Source organism: Sinocyclocheilus rhinocerous, unplaced genomic scaffold (assembly GCF_001515625.1).
Source record: "Sinocyclocheilus rhinocerous isolate Xijiao unplaced genomic scaffold, SAMN03320098_v1.1 scaffold1142, whole genome shotgun sequence".
In the NCBI taxonomy this organism is placed as follows: Eukaryota; Metazoa; Chordata; class Actinopteri; order Cypriniformes; family Cyprinidae; genus Sinocyclocheilus; species Sinocyclocheilus rhinocerous.
Window position 1 is genome coordinate 142,329 of NW_015656027.1, and position 24,058 is coordinate 166,386.

Below are 24,058 nucleotides of genomic sequence, written 5' to 3' on the forward strand. Positions count from 1 at the left end.
TGCGTCCTTCCCTCGCATCCTGAAGGGGTGGAGCTAAGACGCGAGGAAAGGAAGCAAGGAAAGGAAACAAGGATGCACAAATAAGAATTGAGAAGCACCCAGAGTTTCCCATCTCAGAGTAAGTCAACTCAGAGTTAAAGTTTTAACTCAAGAGTTGGTTGAACCTCCTTATTGAAACAGGCCCCTGGTATTTGCTGAATGGTGCTGTGTGGGAGACAGTGAGTTGCACCAGGTCAATGCCACTTTATGAGTCCAGAAACTAAATATGCCCTGTCACTGCTTTTGATGCTTTGTCATTGTGAATTATGCAACTGAACAGCCAGGCATCAGAGTTTTTCGAGTGGGTATGGGTTGATCTGTTTGATGTTCAGAAGCCCAGCCCTCTGCCTATGGGTCCCCTCTGGTGTGTCGACCTGGGTATTTAATCCGAGGAAACTTGAGAACTAACAAGGTTTATCCCCATGGATAAAGTGAAAAAAAAATCTCTGAACTACACAGAGAAGGGACAAGACCAACATGTTAGGATCTCTTTCTTCAGCACATTATTGTCCTTTGCTGTCTGCGGTGTTAACAGTACACTGTGCCACTCCAAAAAGAAATGGAGCTATATTATCCACCCACTCACACTGGTCCCACCTCTCTCTCATGACGATGTTGAGGTATGCTACCCTGTCATTATCCTGTGAGTTTTGTCAAGAATGAATGCACTGTCTGACAAGAAATTGGAGGTGATGTGTGCACTGTGGCTTCTGTTCCCAAATGCCTCACCATTGTGCCGCACAATGTCTGTCAGCCATTGTATTACTTTGTTGACCAGGGCAGGAGGGGAATGGCTTCCACCTGCGAGTATAACCACAAACAAAACAATCATGAAGGGAAATGTGTCTGGCTTGACAATCTGCCCACATTCTCCACCAGTGTAGCAGAGAGACAAGACACAGACAGTGTAGCAGTGCAAAGTTACTGTAGAGGGGACTTTGTTAAAGATTTAGGCAAGGCTAGAATGAGGAGAAGGATGTGCTTAAGGTGTAGTTGAGGTCATCATGGGTAGAAGTCTGGTAGAGTGAGGGAGGATGTCATTTTCCAAGATAGGTAAGCTAGAAGAGGTAGATTTCCAAAATGTGTGGTCAGTCTGAACCTAAAAGGACACAGACAGACACGATAGTTTGCCTGGAGACAGTGCTCAGTGATGTGTTCTTTGTGGAGTGTTAAAATAGATGCAGTGCAGGTGTGGATAATTAAGCTACTCTGCTTGGGAAATCATCATTCCCCAGGATGACACAAGCGCGTCTCAGCTGAAGGCTGACCTCAACTATAAATGTAATGTAGTCAAATTTGTTTCTGATTACCTCTATATGTGGTTTCAGTGCCTGGATCACAAAATGTTTTGGACCCTGTTAATACTTGTATTTAGCACTGTCCATTTGATAGAAATAGAACTTAATACCAGGTGTAAACAGGGTCTGACTCATTGTGCTGAATTTTGGTCATTCATGCTTGGCTCTTTAAGTGTTGCTGGCAGCTGTTTATTTAGTTTTTTTGCTATTTTCATGTCAAACCTATGAAAGACTACCTTTTGTTGACTATACAGGTGCATCTCAATAAATTAGAATGTCGTGGAAAAGTTCATTTCAGTAATTCAACTCAAATTGTGAAACTCGTGTATTAAATTGGAGCAGTATTGTTTAGAGCAGAAATCTTGTTGGTAATTCCTTTTAAAATGATAATTATCTCTTATTGTCACGGTTATGGACTTTTTGTTGTGTTTCTCTTTGTTCCTGTTCTCCTGCCCTGTTTTGTTCGGTCGCCCTAGTTTCTTATCAGTCCTGATTTGTTTCTATGGTTACTCATTATAAGATGTCTTTCATTCATTATTCTCATTATTTATACTCACTGATCTGTTCAGTCTTGGCCAGTTATTGTTTATGTCTACATGTTTGTGCAACGTTGTTTCCTGTGTTCTCGTGAGTTTCCTTGTGGATTTATTATTAAAGTACTGTTGTGGATTCTGATTTGTCATCCTGCACTTATCATTGAGCACTGAGTGTGACAGAATAATGGCCGCTAAGTATATATAAACACTGCTGCGATTCTATACCCTTTTGTTTTTATTTCCTTCTTATCCCCCTCCCCCTTCCTGATGCCAAGTCCTTCTCATGCCAAGCCTTCCTGATGACAAGTTCACAATACATTATTTTAAGCCCAATTTAAGTCTGATTTACAAGTCAACTAGCTCGTCATCAGGTCGGGCTATGATCAGGGGCAAATTAGCGGGTGATCAGTGTTCGGCAATTTTTATGTGTGAACTACTCAACTATGCATCAAAGATGCTCCCTGACGCCTCGCAGACGCCAAACGAATATCTAGCATGCTAAATATCTGGACCTGTTGGCTTACTCAACATCCTGTGGTGTCAGGTGACGTGACGAGCTACAGCCAATGAGAGAGCAAGGCATGGGTTGAGGTCACCAGAAGAAAAACACCAGCAGCAACATGGGTTTAAGAAAAGCGTGGACACAAGAAATGGAGCAAAATTTTTGAACAGATCATATCGCAAACAGCTTGCAGTGCTAATTTCTTCCCGACGTCCATATTCATATGAACAACTCCTGTTTCACATGTTGTTTCGCATCATTCCCGTTCCAGTTCTCGCGTGTAATTTTGTGACAAAACATGGTTTGGGGACCAGATAAAGTTGTTGGGGAACAAAGGTGAGCTGCAACTGCCCTCTGCTATAATTTGACATGTTTTTGAAAAGGATAATTTCTCCAGCTCCGCCTTGGTCAGTCGTTGACCATCCTCCTCTACGGGATTACACTCCCCTGGCTTCGCCTTGTCCCTCCATTCCTCTGGCTCTGTCTGGCTCCTCCTTCCCTTCAGTTCCACCTTTGTTCTCAGTCACTCTGGCTCTGCCGTGATCTTCTGGGTCCCCATTTCCGCCTCAGTTGCATGAGCCATCAACTTCGCCTTGGCCCTCCGGATCCATGATGTCACCCTGGCTCTTTGGCTCTCTGTCTCTGCCCTGGGCTCCTTCTCCATCTGCTCCAGTCGGCCCCCTGGTGTCGTCAGCCTATCCTCCACCATGGCTCCTCCCTCCATCAAATCTGCCATGGGCCTCCTTCCTGCCTGGACTCTGGTCCACATCTTCTGTCATTCCGCTGGTTCCGTCTAGCCCTGAATCTCCTGTGGTATTTCTGGTTACGCTCAGCTCTGAATCTTCTGTGGTTTCGCTAGTTCTGTCCAGCCCTGAATCTCCTGCGTCTCCTGAGTTCCCTCCCAGCCTCCCAGTTCATTCACCAGATCTGCATATGCTTGTGGATCCCCTGTCTCCGCCTCCAGCCTCTGAGTCCTGGACTCCACCTCGGCTCTCTGATCCATTGGCTTCACCTTGGCTCCATGCTTCCTCGTCTCTACCATGGCCCGTCATCCCACTGGGCTCCCTCGTCCCTCCAGCTCCGCCTTGGTCAGTCGTTGACCATCCTCCTCTACGGGATTACACTCCCCTGGCTTCGCCTTGTCCCTCCATTCCTCTGGCTCTGTCTGGCTCCTCCTTCCCTTCAGTTCCACCTTTGTTCTCAGTCACTCTGGCTCTGCCGTGATCTTCTGGGTCCCCATTTCCGCCTCAGTTGCATGAGCCATCAACTTCGCCTTGGCCCTCCGGATCCATGATGTCACCCTGGCTCTTTGGCTCTCTGTCTCTGCCCTGGGCTCCTTCTCCATCTGCTCCAGTCGGCCCCCTGGTGTCGTCAGCCTATCCTCCACCATGGCTCCTCCCTCCATCAAATCTGCCATGGGCCTCCTTCCTGCCTGGACTCTGGTCCACATCTGGCCCCTCCTGATCCTGGCTCCTCCCTCCATCATCTCCACATTGGTCTCTCCATCCATCATCTCCTCTGGTTTCCTGCCCTCTGCAAAGTCTGTGTGCTCCTCCAGAGCCGTCTCCTTCCTCCTCAGGTGCTCTCTTTATGGCGCGAGGTTGAGCCTTCCTTTTTACTCTTTTATATAACTCTTATCTAATTTGTGTCTTCTGTATTTTTCCCTAAGCATTTTCCTAATGCTGACTATAACAGGGTGTCCAGTCCTGCTCCTGGAGGGCCACTATCCTGCAGAGTTAAAAACACATTTGAACCAGCTAATCAATCAAGGTCTCCAGGATCATTAGACACATCCAAGAAAGTGTGAAGCTAAACTCTGCAGGATATTAGTTTTCCAGGAGCAGGATTGATCACAGACATTATATTTAAGTTCATCTATTAGTCTGCTACCAGAGACAAAAGGCTTGCCCAAATACCCACACTAGCGGTCTTGGTCACTTGAGAGTGTGTGCACGATACCGGAAGTAAGTGCGCAAGACTGTCCCAGGTCTTAAAAATGCCAAATCTAACTTCTGAATTGTCTCTAGTGGAATGTTGTCTGTCAGAACACCTGCCCATTATTACAGACATGTTGAGGAAGGGAACATGCTTCTCACTCTTCTCTCCAAAACTGTCCACAGTGGTTTGATAATACTTAATGTCAGGTGATTGCCAGGGCAGATGTTAAAGTTCATATTGGTGCTCCAAACATCTTTCTACATTGTAGTGTTGGTCTTCACATTTTAGCATTGGTGTCTGTGATTAAAGTTTTAGCAATTACAGCTCATTAAAGGATGTTGACTTTTTGAAGCTCTCTATGATCTTTTTTTTTGTGCAAATACTCTTCAAGGAGATTATTGAGTTTTGCCGTCATTTTGAATCAGTAGTTATGCATTATTTAGATACAATCCTTTGTGTTCGACGGTCCCTATTATTTACTTTTGGTTTTTGCCCACTATTCTTATTCCCTGATTAGGTCTTTCCATACTTTGTGTACGCAGTCATAAACAACTGGGTTGTTAAAGTCACAGAATGCATGGAAACACACGCCAGAGGATCCACTTGCAGTAGCATTTATGAAGAGCATAAACAAAGCACTAACACAGGGCAAAAGAACCAGAAACATAGAACAGAAGCGAAACCAGGAACAAAGGCTGACGCCGATTTCACACTGGATGCGCAAGCAGAGTGGAGGCAGCACAGAAGCTGTGCGAATGCAGAGCGGGAGCAGCATGATCCCATTGTGCTTCCACACTGGAAGCGTTTGTCATGCGCAGCTGAACTGTGGCTTGTGTACTGCAAATACAGACGAGTATGGTTCATTCGGTCATGTTTTTCAGGTGTTCTCCGACAACTGTCTCTCATGTGCTTTGATTTATGATATGGGCAGCATACTCTGCTGTGATGCGGCCGTGTTCCCCTCTGATAGTTTTAATCATTTAAATGAGCCTTTGAAATTTGGGCAAAAACTCCAGGCAATTATGTGTTTTCGTGCATTTATTAAGCCTTTTTTTTCCCACAGTGCTGAATGTCATATGGTGGTTGGGAAACATGGAATAGCTCACTTATTTGATTTTATGATGAAATTAATTTTTTTGTGTTTACTCGTGTCTATTTTGAGTAAGAACAATGCACTGTGGCTTTAATTCAGCTTGAGCGAATTATGAGATAATGAGATAACAAGGGGGAGAAGTCAATGAATCACCATAGCAACACATGAGAGTAACCAAGGGAACAAACAAGAGGGACAAGGCAACATGAACGAAAGAGGGAAGTGAATACATAAACAAAGGGGAACAGAAAAACTTAAAATAAGGCCCTGTGCACACGAACGTGGGTATTTTCAAAACCGCAGCTTTTTCTGTGCGGTTGGGCCGTTCGTCCACACGCAAACGCAGCACCAGGTCACTGAAACAGAACATTTTTGAAAACTCCTGCCAGGGTGAAGATTTTCAAAAACTCCGGTTGCAGTGTTATCGTGTAGACAGTGAAACCGGAGATTTTGGCTTGTGACATCGGAGCATGCGCTGTTATCTCCGCCTACTGGAAACTTTTTCAGGCTTCTGATTGGCCAACATGGCTTTACAGTTGAGATTATATCGCCACCTGTTGGCTTGGCATGCTCTTAACAATGCTTCATAGCATGCTTTTGCGTTTTCATGTGGACAGAGTTTTTTTTTTTAAATGGAAGGAAAAACTCTGTTTATAAAAATATCCGTGTACATGTGGGCATGGCCTAAGAGTCCATGACTGGCACAAATACAGGGGAACAGTCCAAAAATTATAAGAGCACACATATACCTTCAATGGGAAGTATTTTAGTTTAAGCACTGGAAGCCATGCTCATTTTTTTCTTCTTGTCAGTCTTTGGCATAGAATGCAAGATGGCAGCATATACAGACATTCTTTTCAGATTTGGTGGTGCTCAAAACAAGTACTTTGCAGGATTTCCTTCAGTTTATTGCTGTTGTTGTGGCAGCCAACAACAGTACAGCTTAACACTGTGCTCTTTTTTATTTTCAGCAGTATTCAAAAAGTTTCTGTTTAGTCTGTCTTTAGTCTGTCCCCATTTTAACATTGGTTCCTAGAGCCAGAATAACACAGCATATAAACGGAAGTTAAAATTCATCATGGGCATACTCATTGGTTACTCAGGAAAAAGGTAAATATAGACAAAAGTTCTGAGACAAACCTCTTAATTACTGAATTCAGGTGTTTCAATCAGACCCATTGCCACAGATGTATAAAATTAAGCACCAGCTATGCAGTTTGCATTTACAGACATTTGTGAAAAAAAATGGGTAGTTTTGAAGAGCTCAGTGAATTCAAGCATGGGACTGTGTTAGAATGCCACCTTTGCAATAAGTAAGTTCATGAAATTCCATCCCTGCTAGATATTCCATGTTCAACTGTAAGTAGTAGTATTGGAAAGTGGAAGTGTCCACTGGACTCTGGAGCAGTGGAAACATACTCTGTGGAGTATCAAATCACGCTTCTCTGTTTGCAGTCTCCTTACTTCCAGTGAAGGGGAATCTTAATGCTTCAGCATACCCAGAGCCGTTGAAAAACAGAGTTGCGACACTCCCATAGACTTCCATAGGAACTGAGGAATGTGGAAATAACGTGTCATGGAGCAGCCAATAGTTCCAAACAACCAATAGTTCCAGCACTGATCTTACTTAAAACTTAAATTTTTGCTGATGTAATGTTGGTTCCCTTTCAGTCGGTCACTCCGAGTCACGTTGGTGACCGACGAATTGGGATATCGCTTCGATAGACCAATCTACTTCGAGTGTAAACTAAACGAGCCAATGCACATTGGCATGCAATTATTGCATCCAGCTGCCGCTGATCACAGCGTGAGTATAATAAGGCAGCAGGTGCAATGCATACCAGCTTTTCGCTTCGGAGCTGAGCGACAACATCGTTCTGCTCTATATTTATTTCGAGAACTACGACTCACGCTGTGATCAGCGGCAGCTGGATGCAATAATTGCATGCCAATGTGCATTGGCTCGTTTAGTTTACACTCGAAGTGGATTGGTCTATCGAAGCGATATCTCAATTCGTCGGTCACCGACGTGACGTCTCCGTTCCCTCCTTCAGGGAACGAGGGTTACCATACGTAACCGAGACGTTTTTGGGTTTAGGTTTCATGGGTCATGTGTTCCCTTTTCCCTCGTGTTCTTGCCATTTGCTCTCTTAGTCAATAGGTGTGTTCGACATTAAGAGGCGCTGTGCAGACCGATCATTGTATGACATCAAAGTACCGCGAGAGCTACAGAGAGCAGATGCTCCTTATACTTTCGAATCGCTCTCGATGTACTTTGATGTCATACAATGATCGGTCTGCGCAGCGCTGCTTGGTTGTGTTTGATTGTTTTAGTCATGTGTCTTGTTTCTCATTCATTGGATGTGCCATGTGACCCATTTTGTTTGATATATATAGCCCTCATATTGACATTGTCTCTCGTATAGCTTTCCTGTAACCGCTGTTGGTGAGTGTCATGTTTTATGTTAAGGTTCAAGTTCTAGTTCATTTCATGATTCTTTGTCAAGCCAAGTATGATCAAATCAAGTCTGTACAATTCTGGATATCAGGGCAGTTGACCATGACGGAGCAGAGACATGGGCAGACCACCTGGCCATGACAGAACAGGCAGAGAGTTCGTGAGCAGCCTCTATAGCCATAACATGACAGGCAGAATATTCTTGAATGGCCTCAATGGCCATAGTATTACAGGAAGAGAGTTTGTGGTGGTCAACTGCTCCGTTCTGGTTGCCTGCTCCATCGGCTCCACCCTGGTGGTCATCTGCTCCACCATGGGGATCCTCAGTCCTGCCTGTACTGCCCTGGTGGTCTTCGGCTCTGCCCTGGTGTTATGTTCTGTTATTGCACTGGCCCTTTAAGAAAGTCTACAGGTGCACGTGAAAGGCGCGTTGACATGCGCAGTGAGAGTCCAGCAAAGTGGATTTCATGTTACACAATGCCTCTTCATTGACTTGCACGAACAATACAACAAATTGGCGACGAGGATGTCTCTTCTTCCACTAAACCCGCCACCACCGTTCCTGGAATGCCCGGGCGAGCCAAAACTGACGTTTACTGCATGGAAGCGGCAATTTGACAACTATTTGCTGGCTATCGGTGGTGACAAGTTTCCGGATGAGCGGAAAAGAGCGTTGCTGATCCACTGCTTAGGCGGCTTAGGCGCGCGCCTGTACAATACATTGCCACTCGAACACGATGAATACAGCGGGACTGTGTCTGCATTGTCTGCATTGATTCAACCCAAGGTTAATGTGGTAGCGGAAAGATACCGGTTCAGACAGCGAGCCCAACATGTGGGTGAGTCGACAGATCATTACATAGCGGCTCTGCGCGAGCTCGTTGCAACTTGTGCGTTTGGTACGTTCGAAAATGAAATGCTGCGTGATCAACTGATCGAGAAGACATCTGTACCACGTATTAGAGAGAGGTTACTGCTTGAATCTGATTTGACTCTTGACAAAGCTCTTGAAATCGCGAGGCAAATCGAAACGGCCAGTGCTGAGGCAAAGACGATGTCGGAAGGAGAATTCAAAGCCGTGAGTGCAGTACAATTCAAAGCTACTCAAAAACGAGGAGGGCAACGAAAAAAAATTTTCACCAGTGAAAAAAAATCAGCTCCTACTCACTGCTACCGTTGTGGCTCTGCCAGTCACATGGCAAATAATGCATCGTGTCCTGCCAAAAATGCTAAATGTAAATCCTGTGCAAAGACTGGCCATTTTGCTAAAGTATGCAAATCTAAAGAAAAGACGGTCAATGAACTTGCAGTGCCAGAAGTAACTGTACTTAGTGTGCAACATAATTCAGCAAAACAGGCTAAACTTACATGCACTGTGGAAATAACTGCACAAAACAATCAGAGCTGTGTTCTAGACCTACTTATTGATACAGGCTCGGCAATGTGCATCCTTCCGGAGTGTGTTTACAAGACAAAGTTCTGCAAATGCCCGCTAACTAAACCCAGATTGCAGTTAGTAACATATTCAAAAAAAAACTAGCAGTCATTGGATGTCTGAAGGTGGATGTTTCTTATCAGAACACAACTGTGAGATCAGAGATGTACATTGTTGAATCAGGAACGCCCATTCTAGGAATGGACCTAGTGACAACACTGAATCTGCAGATCTCTGGTGGTCAGCTCTTGCCAGGGAACCAGCCTACTTGCGCAATGCTCCAGTCTGCAGTGGAGGCAGTTGTTGAATCATCTACTGACTCCGTTGAACCGTCTACTGACTTTGGTTGTGCGAAAGGATTTGTCCATAAAGTGAAGATCCGGCCAGAGGTAAGACCGGTCCAACAAAAACTCAGAAGATTACCGCTGTCTGTCCGTGAGGCAGTGTCGGCAGAGCTTCGCTACCTAGAACAACATGGAATCATAGAGAAAATTGACTCCTCTGAATGGGTATCTCCTATAGTAGTCACCAAAAAGAAAACAGGAGGTATACGGATGTGTGTAGACCTGCGGGAGCCTAACAAAGCGGTCGTGGTAGACAGCTACCCACTTCCTCTGATTGAAGATATATTATCTGAACTGAGAGGTGCAGTGCTGTTCTCCACCCTAGATTTGAAACATGCGTACCATCAAGTTGAACTGCACAAAGATAGTCGTGATATGACTGCTTTTGTGACACACGATGGCCTCTACAGGTACAAGAGGGTACCGTATGGCCTTAGTTCGGCACCAGCAGCCTTCCAGAAAATGATGTGCACCATCCTACAAGGCTTAAAAGGCGTACAGTGCTACCTTGATGATGTAATCATTTTCGGCTCCACACAACAGGAGCACAATGAAAATCTGAAAGATGTCTTGCAGAAAATTCACCAGTCTGGACTGAAACTGAATGTTGAGAAATGTTGTCTTAAACAGACTAAACTTCAGTTTTTAGGGTACACGTTATCCCCAGAAGGTCTCCTCCCTGATGACACTCACATCACAGCAATCCTGAAGGCTCCAGCACCAAGTGATGCACCCAGTCTGCGTTCTTTCCTGGGCCTCACCGCATGGTACAGTAAATTTGTGCCAAACTATGCAACAGTGGTTGAGCCACTCAGAGCACTTTTACGCAAAGACAATGCATTCTCATGGCCCACCACTGCCCAAGCCAGTTTTGATAAAGTGAAGCACATGATTGTAAACAGTTCTGCTTTAGCCCTGTTTGACCCTAGACTGCAGACTATTCTTTCCACAGATGCCTCACACTACGGCTTGGGAGCGGTCCTCACACAAATAACAGAGCAGGGGACAGAACAGACTGTTGCATTTGCATCGCGAAGCCTGTCGGAAGCTGAGAGAAAATACTCTATTGTAGAAAAGGAGGCCTTAGCCTGCGTCTGGGCTGCAGAAAAGTGGAGAACCTGGCTGTGGGGCAGAAAGTTCATACTCCGAACAGATCATCAAGCCCTCACAACCCTCCTGACCACAAAAGGTAATAACAGAGCTTGCCTCCGGGTGGCAAGATGGTCTGCCCGGTTGCTTGAATTTAATTATGATGTCCAGTACAGAAAAGGAACCCTGAACCAGGTCGCTGATTGTCTCTCAAGATTACCACTCTCTGATGCAGCTGAGAACAGTGACAATACAGTGGAGTCTGTGGCGGCAATATTGACTGACCTCAGTACAGTGTCAAAGGATGACTTCAAAGCTGCATGCCGATCCTGCCTGGAACTCATAGAACTTCGTACACAGCTGCAGACACGATGGTCATCATGGAAGTCAGGTAACCAGAATCTCAGAGCATATTATCTGATCCGAGATGAACTCACTGTGATGGATGATTTGGTTGTCAGAGGCACCCACCGCCTGATAGTTCCACAGGTGATGAGGAAAAGGATGATAGAACTTGCCCACGAAAGCCACCAAGGCATTGTTCGCACAAAACAGCGCCTTAGAGAGATGTACTGGTGGCCTAAAATGGACCTACAGACTGAAGCTTATATCAAGCACTGTTCTATCTGCAGACAACACGACAAGACTTCGGTTACTCATACTGCTCCACTCACTCCTGTTCCTCTTCCAGATGCAGCATGGGAAAAGGTGAGCGTGGATATTGTGGGACCTTTTGACTTAGCTCCACATGACTGCAGATATGCGATCACCCTGATAGATTACTACAGCAAGTGGCCGGAGGTTGCTTTCTGTGCCAAAGCGGATACAAATGCTGTTATCACAATGCTCACCTCAATTTTCAGTCGAGAAGGAAACCCTTGTGAACTTGTGTCGGACAATGGGAGCCAGTTCGTGTCACATGAATTCTCAGAATTCCTACTGAAAAGGGGAATACGACACATCAAGTCCTCAGTGTATTATCCTCGATCTAATGGCGAAGTGGAAAGATTTAACAGAGTGTTAAAAGATTGCTTACAAACAGCTACGCTCCAGGGACAGTCATGGAAGCCCTTCACTCTCCAGTTCCTTGCAGATTACAGGTCCACTCCACATGCTGTCACTGGAATCCCCCCATCTAAACTACTTCATGGGAGACAAATGAGAACAAAGCTTCACATACTAAACTTGCCTGAGGCCGATGAGCGTGAAAATGACTTGCGGGAAAAGGTGAAAATGAAACAAATCAAGATGAAGGAATATACAGATAAGCGCAGGAGTGCTTTGCAGACTAACTTCCAACCAGGCAGTAAAGTGAGAGTAAAGAAACCCTGGATGATCAAGAAAGGTGAGCAAAGATACACCAAACCACAGGAAGTGATGGAAAAGACGGGACCAAATACTTACCTGCTGGAGGATGGCAGAAACTGGAATGCATCACGCCTTTCAGCGATTCCAGACTCTGTTTCTGTGGGAAAATCAGATGAGGCACAGAAAGACTCTCCTCCATTCTCTGAGCATGTGATTGCTGACAACACAGTAACAAAAACCTCTAGACAAAGGAATCCTCCGTCATGGATGAAAGACTTTGTCAGTTAAAGTTGATTGATAAAGCCAAAGAGGAATAAGTTAGAAGTGAATGTTAAACTATTCACTCAGTTAATTGATTGATGTAGAATAACAACTAATGTCATATGTTAAACATTCTTTCTTCTTAAAAGTGGTTCTAGTCTGGTACATGTTAAGGCTACAGTGTTCAAAGTACATGGTTATAAAAAAAAATAAAAATAAAAAAAAAGAGGAAAATGTTATGTTCTGTTATTGCACTGGCCCTTTAAGAAAGTCTACAGGTGCACGTGAAAGGCGCGTTGACATGCGCAGTGAGAGTTCAGTAAAGTGGATTTCATGTTACACAATGCCTCTTCATTGACTTGCACGAACAATACAACAGGACACCATCTATAAAAGTTGTGTTAATACTTCTATAAAGTTTCTTAAATGCAAGTATTGTACATACTATTAAAGTTTACTTCATTTCAACATTCTGCATTTGTCATGCCCATTCGTTCAAGATTAAACTTAACATATTACACACATTTTAATAACCTTATTTCCTAAAAAAGGGTAATAAAACACTGATTAAAGTTGCACCGATTACATGAAACACGTCAAGCATATATAAGACATACAACATATTATTTGTGAATATGGTTGCCCTGTTATGCGCATAAATGATTATCTGTTGAAATTGTCTGTTGTAAGTTTCATGTCCCTTTGTCTGACCAAAGAGAGAGAAAAGGGTGCGTCCTTTTTTGGAATGCAGGGAGAAAAGGGGAGGTGTCCTGAGGTCATGCCCATGTCACGAGTGTAGGTCTGCCATCCTTCTCGCTGGACATGGAGCTCTTAATCTGTCGCTTTCTGTTTATCGGATTTAGCAATTTACGTGTCAAACGGTCATGGGGTCCAGGAGTGTCTTGTGCTGGAACTTTTCCAGATACCAGGTTCTTTGTTCTGTTGTCTCTTAGATAGTTATTTATGCTGAAGCCAGTCACGTTACACTGCACCTCTGATCCTCGAGGGGTTTTCAGACAGGGGGAGTTTCTCCTCCCCTGGTGAGTTAGGGTTTAAGCACTGTTTTATTATAGTCTCTTGAGACCATAAGCTAGATAGGACAGGAACTGCTGAGACACTTCACTGACCCTGCATGAGTTTTACGACCGCAGATGGCTGCATAGGGTGCTCCTCAGTTTGTCTCAATGGAATGTGATTGTTTCATGTGACTCAATAGTGTGAGTGGGTCCGTTCGAAGACAGAGATCCTACAGCTAATATTATTGTTTTAAATAATTGTTGTTTATGAATGGTTTTAAAAGATATTTTCGGCCTGCCAGTATGTTAGTGAATTTAAACTAATGCTTACTTGCATTCAGAGTATAGGTGTGTGTGTGCGTGTGTTATTTCAAGGACAAGTGCCACTAATGTTGCGTTTTTGTAATGTTAATTAAAGGAGTTAATGTTTAAGTATTATTGCTATTTTTTCCAGTGGTATCGACTTGGTATCGCATATCATGTACTTTTAGTGGTATCGGTACCGACTACTAGATTTTTGGTATCGTGACATCCCTAATTCAGTAGGAGCGGTCGTGAATCAGTGTGGTTTTTGGTAGTTTTTGCATTTCAATATATTACGTTTCCTAACAAGAAAAAGTATGGTGCTCTTCCGTGCCTGGGTGCGTTTTGTGCAGGTGAAGAGACAGGACTCCACCTCTGCATCTGCTTCAAAAATTACGGTGGTATATAGCGTTCACTTTATATTGGAGGATTATCATCCCAGCTAAATGATGGAGTTCAATATGGGATGCCTTGATCCACTGCTTAGGCGCGGAAGGCCAGCGCCTGTACAATACATTGCCACTCGAACACGATGAATACAGCGGGACTGTGTCTGCATTGACAACATTCTTTCAACCCAAGGTTAATGTGGTAGCGGAAAGATACCGGTTCAGACAGCGAGCCCAACATGTGGGTGAGTCGACAGATCATTACATAGCGGCTCTGCGCGAGCTCGTTGCAACTTGTGCGTTTGGTACGTTCGAAAATGAAATGCTGCGTGATCAACTGATCGAGAAGACATCCGTACCACGTATTAGAGAGAGGTTACTGCTTGAATCTGATTTGACTCTTGACAAAGCTCTTGAAATCGCGAGGCAAATCGAAACGGCCAGTGCTGAGGCAAAGACGATGTCGGAAGGAGAATTCAAAGCCGTGAGTGCAGTACAATTCAAAGCTACTCAAAAACGAGGAGGGCAACGAAAAACAATTTTCACCAGTGAAAAAAAATCAGCTCCTACTCACTGCTACCGTTGTGGCTCTGCCAGTCACATGGCAAATAATGCATCGTGTCCTGCCAAAAATGCTAAATGTAAATCCTGTGCAAAGACTGGCCATTTTGCTAAAGTATGCAAATCTAAAGAAAAGACGGTCAATGAACTTGCAGTGCCAGAAGTAACTGTACTTAGTGTGCAACATAATTCAGCAAAACAGGCTAAACTTACATGCACTGTGGAAATAACTGCACAAAACAATCAGAGCTGTGTTCTAGACCTACTTATTGATACAGGCTCGGCAGTGTCCATCCTTCCGGAGTGTGTTTACAAGACAAAGTTCTGCAAATGCCCGCTAACTAAACCCAGACTGCAGTTAGTAACATATTCAAAAGAAAAACTAGCAGTCATTGGATGTCTGAAGGTGGATGTTTCTTATCAGAACACAACTGTGAGATCAGAGATGTACATTGTTGAATCAGGAACGCCCATTCTAGGAATGGACCTAGTGACAACACTGAATCTGCAGATCTCTGGTGGTCAGCTCTTGCCAGGGAACCAGCCTACTTGCGCAATGCTCCAGTCTGCAGTGGAGGCAGTTGTTGAATCATCTACTGACTCCGTTGAACCGTCTACTGACTTTGGTTGTGCGAAAGGATTTGTCCATAAAGTGAAGATCCGGCCAGAGGTAAGACCGGTCCAACAAAAAGATTACCGCTGTCTGTCCGTGAGGCAGTGTCGGCAGAGCTTCGCTACCTAGAACAACATGGAATCATAGAGAAAATTGACTCCTCTGAATGGGTATCTCCTATAGTAGTCACCAAAAAGAAAACAGGAGGTATACGGATGTGTGTAGACCTGCGGGAGCCTAACAAAGCGGTCGTGGTAGACAGCTACCCACTTCCTCTGATTGAAGATATATTATCTGAACTGAGAGGTGCAGTGCTGTTCTCCACCCTAGATTTGAAACATGCGTACCATCAAGTTGAACTGCACAAAGATAGTCGTGATATGACTGCTTTTGTGACACACGATGGCCTCTACAGGTACAAGAGGGTACCGTATGGCCTTAGTTCGGCACCAGCAGCCTTCCAGAAAATGATGTGCACCATCCTACAAGGCTTAAAAGGCGTACAGTGCTACCTTGATGATGTAATCATTTTCGGCTCCACACAACAGGAGCACAATGAAAATCTGAAAGATGTCTTGCAGAAAATTCACCAGTCTGGACTGAAACTGAATGTTGAGAAATGTTGTCTTAAACAGACTAAACTTCAGTTTTTAGGGTACACGTTATCCCCAGAAGGTCTCCTCCCTGATGACACTCACATCACAGCAATCCTGAAGGCTCCAGCACCAAGTGATGCACCCAGTCTGCGTTCTTTCCTGGGCCTCACCGCATGGTACAGTAAATTTGTGCCAAACTATGCAACAGTGGTTGAGCCACTCAGAGCACTTTTACGCAAAGACAATGCATTCTCATGGCCCACCACTGGCCAAGCCAGTTTTGATAAAGTGAAGCACATGATTGTAAACAGTTCTGCTTTAGCCCTGTTTGACCCTAGACTGCAGACTATTCTTTCCACAGATGCCTCACACTACGGCTTGGGAGCGGTCCTCACACAAATAACAGAGCAGGGGACAGAACAGACTGTTGCATTTGCATCGCGAAGCCTGTCGGAAGCTGAGAGAAAATACTCTATTGTAGAAAAGGAGGCCTTAGCCTGCGTCTGGGCTGCAGAAAAGTGGAGAACCTGGCTGTGGGGCAGAAAGTTCATACTCCGAACAGATCATCAAGCCCTCACAACCCTCCTGACCACAAAAGGTAATAACAGAGCTTGCCTCCGGGTGGCAAGATGGTCTGCCCGGTTGCTTGAATTTAATTATGATGTCCAGTACAGAAAAGGAACCCTGAACCAGGTCGCTGATTGTCTCTCAAGATTACCACTCTCTGATGCAGCTGAGAACAGTGACAATACAGTGGAGTCTGTGGCGGCAATATTGACTGACCTCAGTACAGTGTCAAAGGATGACTTCAAAGCTGCATGCCGATCCTGCCTGGAACTCATAGAACTTCGTACACAGCTGCAGACACATCATGGACGTCAGGTAACCAGAATCTCAGAGCATATTATCTGATCCGAGATTAACTCACTGTGATGGATGATTTGGTTGTCAGAGGCACCCACCGCCTGATAGTTCCACAGGTGATGAGGAAAAGGATGATAGAACTTGCCCACGAAAGCCACCAAGGCATTGTTCGCACAAAACAGCGCCTTAGAGAGATGTACTGGTGGCCTAAAATGGACCTACAGACTGAAGCTTATATCAAGCACTGTTCTATCTGCAGACAACACGACAAGACTTCGGTTACTCATACTGCTCCACTCACTCCTGTTCCTCTTCCAGATGCAGCATGGGAAAAGGTGAGCGTGGATATTGTGGGACCTTTTGACTTAGCTCCACATGACTGCAGATATGCGATCACCCTGATAGATTACTACAGCAAGTGGCCGGAGGTTGCTTTCTGTGCCAAAGCGGATACAAATGCTGTTATCACAATGCTCACCTCAATTTTCAGTCGAGAAGGAAACCCTTGTGAACTTGTGTCGGACAATGGGAGCCAGTTCGTGTCACATGAATTCTCAGAATTCCTACTGAAAAGGGGAATACGACACATCAAGTCCTCAGTGTATTATCCTCGATCTAATGGCGAAGTGGAAAGATTTAACAGAGTGTTAAAAGATTGCTTACAAACAGCTATGCTCCAGGGACAGTCATGAAAGCCCTTCACTCTCCAGTTCCTTGCAGATTACAGGTCCACTCCACATGCTGTCACTGGAATCCCCCCATCTAAACTACTTCATGGGAGACAAATGAGAACAAAGCTTCACATACTAAACTTGCCTGAGGCCGATGAGCGTGAAAATGACTTGCGGGAAAAGGTGAAAATGAAACAAATCAAGATGAAGGAATATACAGATAAGCGCAGGAGTGCTTTGCAGACTAACTTCCAACCAGGCAGTAAAGTGAGAGTAAAGAAACCATGGATGATCAAGAAAGGTGAGCAAAGATACACCAAACCACAGGAAGTGATGGAAAAGACGGGACCAAATACTTACCTGCTGGAGGATGGCAGAAACTGGAATGCATCACGCCTTTCAGCGATTCCAGACTCTGTTTCTGTGGGAAAATCAGATGAGGCACAGAAAGACTCTCCTCCATTCTCTGAGCATGTGATTGCTGACAACACAGTAACAAAAACCTCTAGACAAAGGAATCCTCCGTCATGGATGAAAGACTTTGTCAGTTAAAGTTGATTGATAAAGCCAAAGAGGAATAAGTTAGAAGTGAATGTTAAACTATTCACTCAGTTAATTGATTGATGTAGAATAACAACTAATGTCATATGTTAAACATTCTTTCTTCTTAAAAGTGGTTCTAGTCTGGTACATGTTAAGGCTACAGTGTTCAAAGGACATGGTTTAAAAAAAAAAATTTAAAAAAAAGAGGAAAATGTTATGTTCTGTTATTGCACTGGCCCTTTAAGAAAGTCTACAGGTGCACGTGAAAGGCGCGTTGACATGCGCAGTGAGAGTTCAGTAAAGTGGATTTCATGTTACACAATGCCTCTTCATTGACTTGCACGAACAATACAACACCTGGCTTCCTGCTCTGCCGACTCCACCCAAGTCTTTGGCTCCAACCTGGTTCCCTAAACCTTCATGGTTGCTCCATGGTCCAGGCCCGCCACTGCTCTACGGTCTAGACCAGGGGTTCTCAAAGTTTACATTCAAAGGTCCGAATCTGAATTCTCATCAACTTCAAAAGGTCCGAAATAATTGTTATTACAAAACTTGTTTTTAATAAACAGGCTTATAATTTTATATAACAATTCAACTTTATATATGCTAATTGTCATATTCATTATGTCATCAAGTCATACTTGCGTTTAGGCTACTCTCTGAACTGTTACATAAAGTACTGCATTTTTATACAACAAAATGTCCAGTAAAGCAGTTCTCATGTACATATTTTCTGTTTCTGAAATAGTACTTCAATGTAACCTAAAGTCACTTCAACTGAAGTCTGTTGCGGTTCGGTCAGTTGAATAGTTAGTTAGTTAGATAGTTAGTTATTTATAAAGCACATATAAAAACAACCAAAAGGTTGACCAAAGTGCTGTACATTAGAAACAATACATAAAAAGAGAATTTCAAACAGCAAAGTAAAATACACACAGTAAAATTCATTAGTTGTTAAACGCCATAGATAAAAAAATAAGATTTAAGCTTTGATTTAAACATAGAAAGAGATGATACCGTTCGAATTGACACTGGTAAGCTGTTCCATAGTTTGGGGCCAACTCTTGAAAAGGCTCGGTCCCCTCTATGTTTTAGCTTAGTCCTACACACAGAGAGTAATCCAAGATCCCCAGACCTAAGTGACCTTGTTGGGTTATGAGGGAGTACCAAAGCAGAAAGGTAGCCTGGAGCTAAGCCATGTAAAGATTTGTAAACGAAGACTAAAATTTTAAACTCTATTCTAAGTTTAACCGGTAGCCAGCGCAGAGACATCAAGATGGGAGTAATGCGATCAATTGTTTTGCTACCGGCCTAGCAGCAGCGTTCTGAACAAATTGTAAACGCCCAATAGATTAACTTTTAGCTCCATAATAAAGTGAATTACAATAGTCAAGACGTGTGGTAATGAATGCATGGATAACTGTTTCGAAATTCTTGAGGGAGAGAAACGTTTTAATTTTTGCAAGGCGGCGTAAATGGAAAAAGCATGATTTGACGACAGAATTAATCTGTTTATCAAACCGAAGTCCTGAGTCAATTAAAATGCCAAGTTTTTTTGCGCACGGAGTAACATGAGATCTTAAAAAGCCTAGGTCCAGATCACCACCATCATAAAAGTCACTTGGTCCGAACAATACAACTTCAGTTTTTTTCTCATTTAAGGCCAAAACATTTTGCAAAAGCCATGATTTCAGATCCCGTAGGCATGTTAGCAAAACCTCAATAGAACATGAATCGTTACATTTAAGTGGGAGATTCAACTGGGTGTCATCAGCATTGAAATAAAATGATACTCCATGTTTAGAAAACAGGGATCCCAGTGGTAGCATGTATAAAGAGAAAAGTGTAGGAGCAAGGATTGATCCTTGTGGAACACCACAGGAGAGGTGTACTACTGAAGAAGTATGTTTTCCAATACATACAGAAAACTTCCTATTGGTTAAATATGACCAAAACCATTTTAGAACGATACCCTGAATGCCTACATAACTTTCCAATCGAGAAATTACAATTTTATGATCAACCATATCAAATGCTGAACTGAGATCTAATAGGACCAATCAACAGCATTCCGATTATCAGTAGACAGCATAGTATCGTTTGTAACTTTGGTAACACTTTCTATGAAGCCCGTATTTATAATACATTATAAGGGTATTCTTAAGGCATTATAATGAATGCATAATGCATTATAAAAAAACTTATATGTTATATCAACTCATGAATAATCATAACAACAGTTATAATACATCATAATACTTACGTATTTGTGGTTATACGTTTAAGAGTATTATTTATAACACACAATGAACACCATATTAAATCTACTTCATTTACAGAATAATGGACTGTATCATACTGAATTTGAACTCAGAAAAGACTGTAGTTGAGTGAGTACAACCTTTTCTAAAATTTTTGAAATAAACGGGAGATTGGAAATCGGTCTAAAATTACTTAGCACGGAAACATCAAGATTGGGTTTCTTCAGAAATGGAGTGACGGAAGCATGTTTTAGACAGTCAGGGACCGTACCGGTACACAGACAGATATTGATAAAAGACAGAAGATCAGGCCCTATGATATCTACAATTTGCTTTAAAAAATGTGAAGGATTAAAATTATAACGACAGGAGGTGGGTTTTAAATATGCAATAATATCTTTACAGGTTTGTAAAGCCTGTGTTATACTTTCCGCATGAGCAATCCGGACGCGTACACGGACAGCGCGGATGCGGACTACTTGTATTTATACTACTGAAAGCATACGCTGATGGTCTGCTCCGCGGATGTGCTCCATACATGCGCAGTAGATCGGCTTGAACAGTAAACAAACATGTGAACAAACAGTTGCCCCGTTATTGCACATCTGGCTGTCTTTATCTTGTTTTATCGACGGATTGTACAGGTTTGAGTAGAAACGGGCTTATTCACACAGCCTGAGCATGCGCAGTTGGTGCTTTTGTAGCCTACTGAAAAATGGGAGGCACGCGGATGTCCGTTTCTGAAAAACAGAAAGAGACTCCTTTAGCATTTCGTATGACACCTGCAGTCTGTCCTTACGAAATTTGCATTCAGCCCTTCTACATACTCGTCTGAGTGAACGAATAGAGTCATTAAACCAGGGCACAGATTTTTCTTTAGAACGCTTACATTTCAAAGGAGAAATGTTATTAACAATGTTCAAACAAGAGTTACTAAAATGATTGAAATACTCATCAGCATTATATTCCGAAGTCCAAAACTCGTCCAATGACGATTCAACAGCCGTGTATGCAGCCGCAAAATCCTCACAGGCTGTCGGAGAAAAATAACGAGACCATCGGGCCAGGACAAGAAATTCACTAGATGTGCGAGGAAAAGTAGTAGCGAATATCACAGATTTATGATCCGATTCATTAATCTCCAAGTTCGTGATAGAAAAACCATGTGAGAAAACCAGATCCAAGGTATGACCTTGATTATGCGTCGGACCTCGCACCCATTGAGAGAAACTGAAAGAGTCCATAAGATTGCAAAAGTCCTTGGATAACGGTTTACCAGGGCAACAAACATGAATATTAAAATCACCCAATAATAAAATCTTTTCATACATTGTTGCAACATTCCCAATAAACTCTGCAAATTCATTCAAAAAAGCATTGTTAGGCTGTGGAGGTCGATAGACAACTACACACAGTACTGTATTTACCAAGTCCATTAAGAGTAACTGAACCTCAAAACTCTTATAGGGATCTGTAGGAATAGCGCGACAATGAAAAACAGCTGCCAGTCCTCCCCCGCGTTTAGATGACCATGGAAAGCTAAAAAATGAACAGTTTTGCGGAATAAATTCAGAGAAGGGACTAAAATCCCCCAATTTGGTCCAGGTTTCTGTCATAAACATGAAATCCAGTTCCCGTGAGATAAAAAAGTCATGTAAAATAAAGGTCTTGTTTACCACAGTCCGCACGTTGAGTAAGGCCATCCTGAGCGGCGGTGGATCACTCACTGTTTGAAGTCCCTTGTTTAGCTGGCGCAAAAGCTGTGGATTCACTCCAACGAAACCGGGGAAGAGGGCACAGCATAGGCACATCAAAAGAGCTAGGGGCGATAGGCCGAATCCAACGGTGGCGGTAGCGGCAATCGGGAATATCCAATCCGGCTTTTAATCGAATTCCCTCCCGGTCCAGATCCGAACTTTGAGAAGGGCTGATATAATATGTGTGTGTACTCACTGACACTTTATTAGGTACACCTTGCTAGTACCGGGTCGGACCCCCTTTTACCTTCAGAACTGCCTTAATTCTTTGTGGCATAGATTCAACAAGGTGCTGTAAATATTTCTCAGAGATTTTGGTCTATATTCACTTGATAGCAACACACAGTTGCTGCAGGTTTGTCAGCTGCACGTCCGTGATGCAAATCTCCTGTTTAAGGTTTATGACATGATGCATTATCCTGCTGGAAGTAGCCATCACAAGATGGGTACACTTGTGGACATAAAGGGATGGACATGATCAGCAACAATATTCAGGTAGGCTGTGGTGTTTAAATGATGCTCAACTGGTAATAAGGGGCAGACAATGTGCCAAGAAAATATCCCCAAAACTATTGCAGCAGCAGCATGAATCATTGATACGAGACAGGATGGATCCATGCTTTCATGTCGTTTACGCCAAGACTCATCAGACCAGGTAACCTTTTTCCAATCTTCTATTTTCCAATTTTGGTAAGCAGAGCAAATTGTAGTCTCATTTTCCTTTTCTTAGCTGACAAGAGTTGCACCCATTGTGGTCTTCTGCTGCAGTAGTCCATTGGCTTCAAGGTTCGACACCAACAAGCCCACAGAACTGCCACTCAATTGATAATTTCTCCTTTTCTGACCATTCTCTGTAAACCCTAGATATAGTTGTGCGTGCCCAATAGATCAGCATTTTCTGAAATACTCAGACCTGCACCTTTCATCACTGGGCCGGAGTGGGACTCATTCTCAGCCATGGAGTTTCATGCTTTAGACCGGCCCACTTTAGTTCACTACTGACTATATTAAAATAATGTAATTAAAACCTCAGTATATACAGTAAGTCTGCAATACTGCAATGTTCTCTACAGCCTTGTAATTCAATGTATTTTTAAAAAATATCATCATTTCCAATTCAGTGCAAATACAGAAGCCTAATTGTTGCTTCACAGTGAAGATTAGAACAGTTAAGGACAGTATTCTTTACAACAACACAATGTAATGTTTAACAGTATCAGAATCTATTTTCTGTAAGATTTAGTTAGTGTTTATAAATATCCAAAACCTGAAATGAAAAAAAAATTATAATAATAAAATAAAATAAAATAAAATAAAAAGAAGGCAGTATCTTTTCAAACAATCTACAGTAAAAAAAATAAAACAAAAATGAAATATGGGATCAAACAGCAGTTAAAGGGAACCTATTATGCCCCTTTTTACAAGATGTAATATTGGTCTTGGGTGTTCCCAGAATGTGTCTGTGAAGTTTCAGCTTAAAATACCCCACAGATAATTTATTATAACATGTGGAAAATGTCTTTTTTGGGGCATGTCTAAAAAAAGAGCTGTTTTGGTGTGTATCACTTTAAATGCAAATGAGCTGCAGAAGAGGACGTGACGCATACATCTCTGCTTTGCATACCTATAAAAAAAAAAAAAAAAACGGCCAGTAGAAGCAACATGACTGAGAGTGAGAGAACCAGTGTTCAGGCGTACATGTAAGTACCAGAGTCTGACACAGATGAAGGAGAGACTCCGGCAGAAGAAACATCTATGAGAATGAACCAGGACATTCTCATGTGTCCTCAGTGGCACCATGTAAAAGTGGATTTTGCATAATAGGTGCCCTTTAAATAATTGTATTCTTCATATAGCATGACATGAATATGAGGCAGGATTTCCTAGATAAAGGCAGAAAATCATGTGCGAGAAGGCAGTGCCTCTACTGCACTGTGAACTGGCTCACCGTCAAACAGATCTGTGAGTGAGTCAGTTAAATTAAACCTGCACTTTGATCCAGTGGTGGACAGTAACAAAGTTGTTTTTTTATTTCTGTACTTAAGTACATTATTTAAAGTCAGTGTAAAGGCAATTCATAGAATTCACATTATAAATGTTAGAAATGTATTGCTGAAAACACGTTACAAAGACTGAACTATGTAGTACTGAATTGTGGAGTTAGACAGTTAAATAGTTTTTAA

General features: G+C 43.0%; 1 protein-coding gene across 1 annotated transcript in view; it reads right to left on the reverse strand.

Moving 5' to 3' along the window:
* LOC107719294 (tensin-like) overlaps positions 1 to 24,058 on the reverse strand; it is a 125,437-nt gene that overhangs the window by 93,298 nt on the left and 8,081 nt on the right. The gene's annotated exons all lie outside the window — the stretch shown is intronic.